The 7,867-nt window shown below is 45.7% G+C and overlaps 1 protein-coding gene across 1 annotated transcript in view; it reads left to right on the top strand.

Annotated features, from left to right (window-relative positions):
- Window positions 1–6,496: 6,496 nt before the first annotated feature.
- The window catches only part of EXOC2 (exocyst complex component 2), a 130,160-nt gene continuing 128,789 nt past the window's right edge, over window positions 6,497–7,867 (top strand). Inside the window, exon 1 of the mRNA XM_051610855.1 lies at window positions 6,497–6,543. The gene's annotated coding sequence lies outside the window, so the exon portion shown is untranslated. The remainder of the gene's footprint in view (window positions 6,544–7,867) is intronic.

Here is a 7,867-nt window from a genome sequence, read left to right as displayed (position 1 = left end):
AAATATTGTCATGTATTTAATGGGTTTCAGATTAAGCTGCCTGATCTGGTACCTTTGATCACACATTTAGGGCACAGATCAAAATCCACATTTTAATGTTAATTGCTTGCCTGATATATTAAAATATTTTGTTTCTAAAAGGAACTTCATAATTATGTCTAATTGATGTAAAATGCAACCTCTTGCTAAGAGCATAGCCGTGATGTTAATTTGAACATGAAGTACCTAAAAAGGTAATTTTTGAAAGAACTATTATACTTAGCGCAGATTGCACAGTTTAAATAGCTGCTTTTTGCCATTTTTGTTCACTTTTACCCAGCCCTATATTGCAATTTTCCCTTCCTTTCCACCATAAGAGAATTTGAGACCAGGAGGATGGGAGGAAGAAGAAAAGAAATAAGAAGAGAGACACAAAAAGAGAAACTTAGGAATTGGGAAGAAAAAAATACAGTCAAGAAGGGGTTCAGAAAATGATGGAATCTTTATTTGTAATATTAAACACAAAAAGTCCTGTACTGTTTCCTTTAATATAAATGTGGTTTTAGGCACTCTGGCAAGCAAACACTGATAGTGGCAAAACCCAGGTGACCTTGGGCTGCTTGTCATTTTTTTTCTCTACAGACACGTGTCTGCAGAGCCACTGAATGGGACAAGTGAGGGAAAGAAACTTAGATCCATCAAAATTATCCAAACTGATACTTAAATAAGCTGTTACTCCAGTTGATTTTCACTAGGATGTGCTGTGAAGTGCTGGCTGCTACTGGAGCAGGGGTATGCTCGCTTCCAGTGGAGGGGATCTGGGGTGCACGGGCAGTGATGAACTGTCTCACGGGTACAGTTCAGTTCAGAACAGGAGATCTGATCTTTGCTCTCAGTTCACACAATTTTGGAAGTCTGTGAAAAGATTTTTAATGAACAGCTTTTATGAAATCAGTTTTTTCAGAGTTCGGCCTTGTGGAAAAGAGTGATGGAATTTTACCTAGAATATGAGGGACAAAAAAAGTCAGATGGTCTTTGAAGTGGGTTATTGTTTTGTTTGTTTGTTTTCCTTTGAGAAAGAAATGTGGCAAAATGTTAAGTTGGTTTATGTTTCAACTTCCCCCCCCTCCCCCATCTATTGTTTTAAACTACACGCAGTAGATGAAGGTTGGTCTGAGGAAGTACTCAGACTGATGCAACTTAGTAGTGACACCCTTGACAGAGCTGTGGTATACAGAATTCAGTATTTTTAGCTGCACAAAGTAATTTTATAATTTGTTTCACTGGTGCTGTTTAGAGAAACAATGCCTCTGGGTCAGTAGTGCACAGATTCCTTGGATAGCCCTTGAAAGGGAAGAATTAGTGTTGTGTTAGCCAAGAAAGTAAAACAGTGAGAGAATTTTGTGTACTGTTGGAAATGGCTTGAAGTGCAAAAGACTGTATTTTTTGTTTGATGTGGAAAAAGTGACTGTATGTGTTCTGGAAGGAAACTCAAAATATTGTGTGCATTAATTTATATGTTGTTTCTCTTGAAGCATACCAGAAATCATCTGGGGAAAACACTGATCAGTAAGTTGTTTCTTTCTCTCTCGCCTTTCAGCTAAGATAAATATATTTCACTTCATAATGAAGATTCCTGGCTTAAATTCCTGGATAATGGTCAAAATGCTGCCAAGGTCAAAGAACTTATTTCTGTGGATATTTATTTTTAAAAAGAAATAGAAGTGCAAGATTTAAGTAGATCACTTCCTGGATGTTGATTCGACAACATAGATGCAGGTGATTTTCAATTTAGGAGGAAGCAGAAAGCAGCTGCACTTGGGAGCATAATACAATACAGGAAATCTCCTTGTAAATTGAATTATCTGTATGAACTTTTCATAAAATCTATGGCAGCTGCCAGAAGCCAACATCAGCAGGAATGTTCCATCAGCAGATCAAGAAAATAAAGGGAAAGTGGAACCGAGGAGGTGAAGAAAGGTTATGCAGGGATTATAGATTAATTAGAGGAGGCAAGGACAGGTTTACCTTCTTGGTTCTGCTTGTTGGTTCTATTTCCATGGCTTTAGCAGGTTGCTAATCTCAGGTTTAGAGGACACCTCTCGTGGTCTTGGAAGAAGCCCTCTAAATTTCAGTCAGGCTTAAAGTTAACTACATATAGAGTTAAAAAGGAGCTGGCTAGCTTCAGTTTGAGGAAATTACCAAGCAAACCATCTGTAAGCATTAGAAGACAGACAAGTAACAACGATCATGGATTAGTCCAGAACAAATCCTATTAAACCAATCTGACTTCTTTTTATAATAAGGTAATAGGTGTTATGCAAAAAACAGAAGCATTAAAAAGTCATGTATCTTCATTTTAGTGAAGCTTTTGGTAAAATTTCTCAAGAGTAAGCAAAGACAATTTGATCAAAATTGAAAATCCCATGGGGGTCAGAAAAAGCAGGGCTGAGGAAGAGTTAGCAAATGGGGCCACTGTCAAAATGCAGAGGTGTGTTGGAAGAAGCTCCTTGAGGGTCTGTCCTGTGTCTGATACCACTTATAAAACATCCGAACAACAGAACAGAGACTAAGCTTGTTACTTCTGGAGAGGAAATAAAGAAGAGAGCAGCTAAAAATGTGCTAGAGAATAGAATTAGAATTCAGAGGGATTTTGTCAAACTGGAGAATTTTTGTTTGTTTGTTTTGTTGTTGTTTGTTGTTTTTTTTAAGAAAAACACAAACAACTATTCAATAGGTGCAAGTGTAGTCTAGCATCATCAGTTCCCCACATACAGGAAGGGGAAAAGTAAACAGGACTACAGTTGCACAGAAAAAATGTAGAGTGAATCACAGGCTAAACACAAGTCACCAGTGTTATGCTGTTGCAAAAAAAACGGAAATGCCGTGAGAGGGGGGTAGGAACAGGAAGGCAGCCTGTGCAGTGAAGATCAAGCTTGATTACCAGTCCAGAAAACATTAAATATCAGGATGCTAAAGGGACTGTTTGGACTAATGAGGAAAAGAACATACAGGGGGCAGAGCCTTTAAATACGCAAGACTGCTACAGCAAGGAAGCAAACAATACATTCTCTGAACCCAGCAAAGAGAGACCTTTTACTAACCGACTGAAATTGCAGTAGGGGATATATTCAGAGCATAAATTAGAAAAAAAGACCTTTAGTGATCAAGGTAGGGAAACACTGTGAAAGATTGCCTGAGGAGATGGCAAAAGCACCATACTGGGAAGTCTTTAAGAACAAGATTGAAAAAAAAGTTACATTATATTACAGGAGTAGTCGATCCTGTCCTGGGGCAAGGGAAAGGACTAGAAAGGGTGATCCTCAAGGTCGTTTCCAGCTTTATGCTTCTTAGCTTTTTTCTGTTCCTTAGATTTCCTTGGTTACAATATCCACCTCACAAATTCAAACAGAAGTAGGGAGAGGTCTGGTCTGGGTGTTCACATGTCAAAAGTAAGGTGACAGCTGTAAGCTTGAAGGCTTTCAAAACAAAGAACAGTTCTGGAAAGTCAGTTGTACAGTGCAGAATAAAAATTAATCCATACAGTTTATCAAGAGAAGGTGAAGGAGTAAATCTGCTGTATTTTTTAAACATCTTCAAAAGGAAGATATTTCTGTTAACAAGAAGCAGGCTTGCAATGAACAGATGCTACAGCTAGATGAATTTACCTTTTCAAACAACATTTATATTTCTATCAGTTATTTTTTGCATGTTAGGGTAATCACTGAGAAAACTTCAGAAGTTCAGTGATGGATTCACCATTTACCCAACTCTTTAAAATAAAATGAAGATGTCTTTCTAAAGAACAGCTACAGAAAGAGTTTGGTGTGGGAATGGCTGGAGGAAATTCTACAGCTTTCAATATTCAGGTTAGACAAAATGAGCATAGTAATCTCTCTTGGCTTTCAAATCTGTTTACCCAACTTTGTAGAGAGATGTAATGTTTACAGATCACTGTCAAATCTGCATAAATGGATTAGGAAAAGGCATGAATGAGCAATCACTCTTGTGAACTCTATGAGGTATAATAGTTACTATTTACCAGGTCATTATATTACAACTTGTCATTTCTTTCCTCAGTTTTAACAGCATAGATTAATCTCTTTAATGGCATCTGGATTTCCATGGAGTAATATATTTATATTAGCAGCATTATATATGACAGTAAATATATACTATATATTACAGTATACACATTACAAGCTATATGTAAGATATATATATACATTTATGCATAATAACAACACTAGTTTTCCTCCTTTTGTTCTAAAGAGATGTGTGGGGCAGTTTCTGCTCTCCAGTGGGTCAAATCTACATTCATTCACTGTCAGTTTTGTTCTGGAGTCACTGAAGGAGTAGGTGATGGTTACCACATGGTCACCATGCATCAGCTGGGAAAACCACCCACAGTAGATTCAACAATGTGCAGCACACTGGAAGGTCTTCACTGACAATATTATCCAGAGCCCCTGCAGACCATGAAAGTCCTGGATGCTGCTCTTGGCAACAGAAGGATTTGCCTATGTGGATGCCCGTGATGAACCTATGTACACCATTTATAAGGTTTCTCTGGTTGCAGAGTTAGCCTGGTTGTACTGTTCTGACAGGTTCCCCAGGACAGACATTTGGATAAAATCACTGCTAAGCAGCTGTTCAGAAACAACTAGTTTAAACCACTAAATGCAGAGGCTAGATGACTTTTTTTGAAGCACAAAGGCCTCACAGCTTTTTCTCACTTCACCTAACATTGGTGGTGTTTGTCTCAAGTTCAGGCTCCCTCTTCTTAATGAATCACCTCTTTACATTATTTGCACTTACGAGAGAGGAGAAAATGCAACCAACTCCGCAAAAAAACTTCAGCCTGGCGTCAAAGTTTGTCACTTGAACTAAACCCAAAATAATGGTGGTTTATTACAAAATCTTCTGGGTAGACAGCTCCCTTGACAGACCCTCACTAAAGTCAATGGGCTTTTTGGGCACAGTTACCTCCTCCCAGGGGGTCCTGGGCAGAGCTGGGACCCAGGTACGTAGTTTGCTGGGTGAGGCCTTCCATATCAACCAAACCTTTCAAAGTTGTGCTTTTATTTGGCACATCTAATGACAGGCTTTACATCAGAAAATTCAAAGAAGCTGTCATGAAGGAAAACATGATTTAAAAATGGATGGCAAATAGTGACACTTTTTTTTTTTTTTTTAAATGTGATGCCATCTTTACTTTTCTTGGAGGACTGAAGAGTTCTTTTTCTGCATTGGGTATCGGCGAAAAACTGCAGTCACCAGTAATTTTGTATTAGAGAGTAGATGAGAGAGAATACAGGTACCAGACACCTCATTTTTCCACAGAAAGATTCCATGTAACATTTTACAGAGCAGATACCACAAGGCCCTCCCTTCACACCACAGTGTGAGGATCCCCAGATTGCCACTGCCACGGGGCGAGTTCCTGCCCACTAGGACAGCACTCAGGGATGGTTTTGTATCATTTATTATTATTCATAGAATCATGGAATGGTTTGAGTTGGAAGAGACCTTAAAGATCATCTAGTTCCAACCCCCATGTGTGGGTAAGAACACCTTCCACTAGACCAGGTTGCTCAAACCCCCATAAAACCTGGCCTTGAACACTTCCAGGGATGGGGCAGCCACAACTTCCCTGGGCAACTTGTTCCAGTGCCTCACCACCCTCATGGTGAAGAATTTCTTCCTGATGTCTAACCTTAATCTCCCCTCTTTGTGTCTGAACCGTCACCCCTCATCCAAACACGACATGCCTTTGTAAAAAGTCCTTCCCCAGCTTTCCTGTAGGACCTCTTCAGTAACCGAAAGGCTGCTAGAAGGTTTCCCTGGAGCCTTCTTTTCTCCAGGCTGAGTAACGCTAACTCCCTCAGCCTGTCTTCGCAGCAGAGGTGCTCCAGCCCTCTCATCATCTTCGTGGCCCTCCTCTGGACTTGCTGCAACAGCCCCACGTCCTTCCTGCGCTGGGGGCTCCAGAGCTGGACACAGCACTCCAGGTGGGCTCTCACCAGAGCAGAGCAGAGCAGGGGGTCAGCATCACCTGTCTTGACCTGCTTCTTTTGATGCAGCTAGGACATGGTTGGCTTTCAGGGCTGCAAGCACACACTGCCGGCTCACGTTGAGCTCCCCATCAACCAACACCCCCAGGTCCTTCTCCTCAGGGCTGCTCTCCGCCCATCCCCAACAGCACCCTCTCAGCACTTCGTTGCTGCCGTCGCCCCTGTCGCTACCACTGCTCTTATGTTCTTATTGCTCCCCGGCTCCTCTCCCACGAGGGACGCAGCCCCCCCCGGCTCTGCACCCCCCCCCAGACGGGGCGGCCGGGGCGGCGCCGGGAACGGGGCGGCGCGCGGGGGCCCCGGGAGCTGCTTTCCCACACCCCCCCCCCCCCACCAGCATCTCCCGCCCAACCTCGATGGCTCGGCGCTCCATCGATTTTCTCGGGGAGCGGCTGGAGGTGGCTGTGCCCGCCGGACGCGGAGGCGCTGCTGGGAGCGGAGCCGCCCCGGGTGCCGGATACGAAGGCGGCGGCGGATGCGGCGGCGGCCGGTGAGTGACAGTCTGCGGCCTCCCGCCCCGCTTCTCCTCCGCTGGGCTCTGCGGAGCCGGCTGGCACGCAGCAGGGCAGCTCCGGCTCCTTCCCCCCACCCGCGGGGCGGAGGGCGTTCCCCCTCCCTCCGGTCTCCTCCGGCCTCCCCCCTTCCTCCCTCGCTGCCGCGGGGGGGGGTGTCGCTCCGGCTCTCGACGGCCGGGCGGGGCCGAGCGGCCCAGCCCAGCCCCTGACCCCGGGAGCGGACACGGAGCTGTGGTTGGGGGGCGAGAGGGGGTGGGGGGGGGGGCGGCCCCGGTCTCCGGCCGTCTGGCGCTTCGCGGCCCCTCCCCAGCCGCTTGGGAGGCACCTGCTGCCCCCCGCCCCGCCGGGCCGGGCCGGGCCGGGCCCCGTCGCCCCGTGTCCCCGCTCGGCGGGCTGGGGCAGGACGGTGGCTGGGACACCGGGCCCCGCCGAGCCGCCCCAGGGTTGAAAGAAGGCGGTGACTTCCTGGCTGCGGCAGCGGCAGCTCTCGTTTTGTCTCCTCCCCCAGCCCCCTGGGCAGAGCCGGGGCAGCGAGCGCAGGGCAGAGAGGGGGTTCCCGTCGGCGGGAAGGGTTCTCTGGCGGGTGGGCGTTCTCTCGGGAGCTGGCGCGGCGGTGGGCGCCTTGTGAGGGGGGAGCCCTTCCCGGCCAGCGGGCAGGGAGGCAGCTCGGTGGCTTCTGCCTTCGGGTCTCGTTGCTGACACCGGTCTGTCCGGAGCTCCTGGGCCCGCTTGGTTACGCGGTGACAAGAGGCCGGTCTGGAACGATCTTCAAAGTCGTTCCGCTCAGTGAAGTGTTTGTGTGTGGGCGTGCTGAGTGGGGGAGCTGAGGTAACAATAAGCAGGAGAGGCGAGATCTGGCCTCTGAAGAGCTGGTGACTCGCTGGTCTGATGGTTTTTTTAATCTTGCGTTCAGTGATGCTGTAAAGTTTCAGAAATAACCCCCCAAAATGAATGTGTACTTAGGCGAATACAATAAGAAAGTACCATAGTAAATAGTGTAGAACAAATCAAAGGAACCAGTATTGGTTGAGAGTTGACTGCTTCCCTTGATATCCAACTGGAAGTGTTACACTTCCTCTGTGGTTCTATTTATTGATTTTTGCTCTCTACCCAGTTTTACTTTCCTTCCTTACTTGGACTGTATTGCAGTCCAGAAGAGTCCATGAGCTGGATGGTCAGGCATCTTTCCTCTTTGGCTCTTCTATATCTTCTTGACTGGCAACCTGAAAAGGATCTCTTACCACAGGGAGAAGACGTCTGAAAATAGGGATTAGTGTGTTTCCGAAAGAGAGTTTGTCA

This window comes from Apus apus, chromosome 2 (assembly GCF_020740795.1).
Source record: "Apus apus isolate bApuApu2 chromosome 2, bApuApu2.pri.cur, whole genome shotgun sequence".
In the NCBI taxonomy this organism is placed as follows: Eukaryota; Metazoa; Chordata; class Aves; order Apodiformes; family Apodidae; genus Apus; species Apus apus.
Note: the sequence above shows the minus strand (reverse complement) of the source record. Positions and strands in the feature narration are given on the sequence as shown.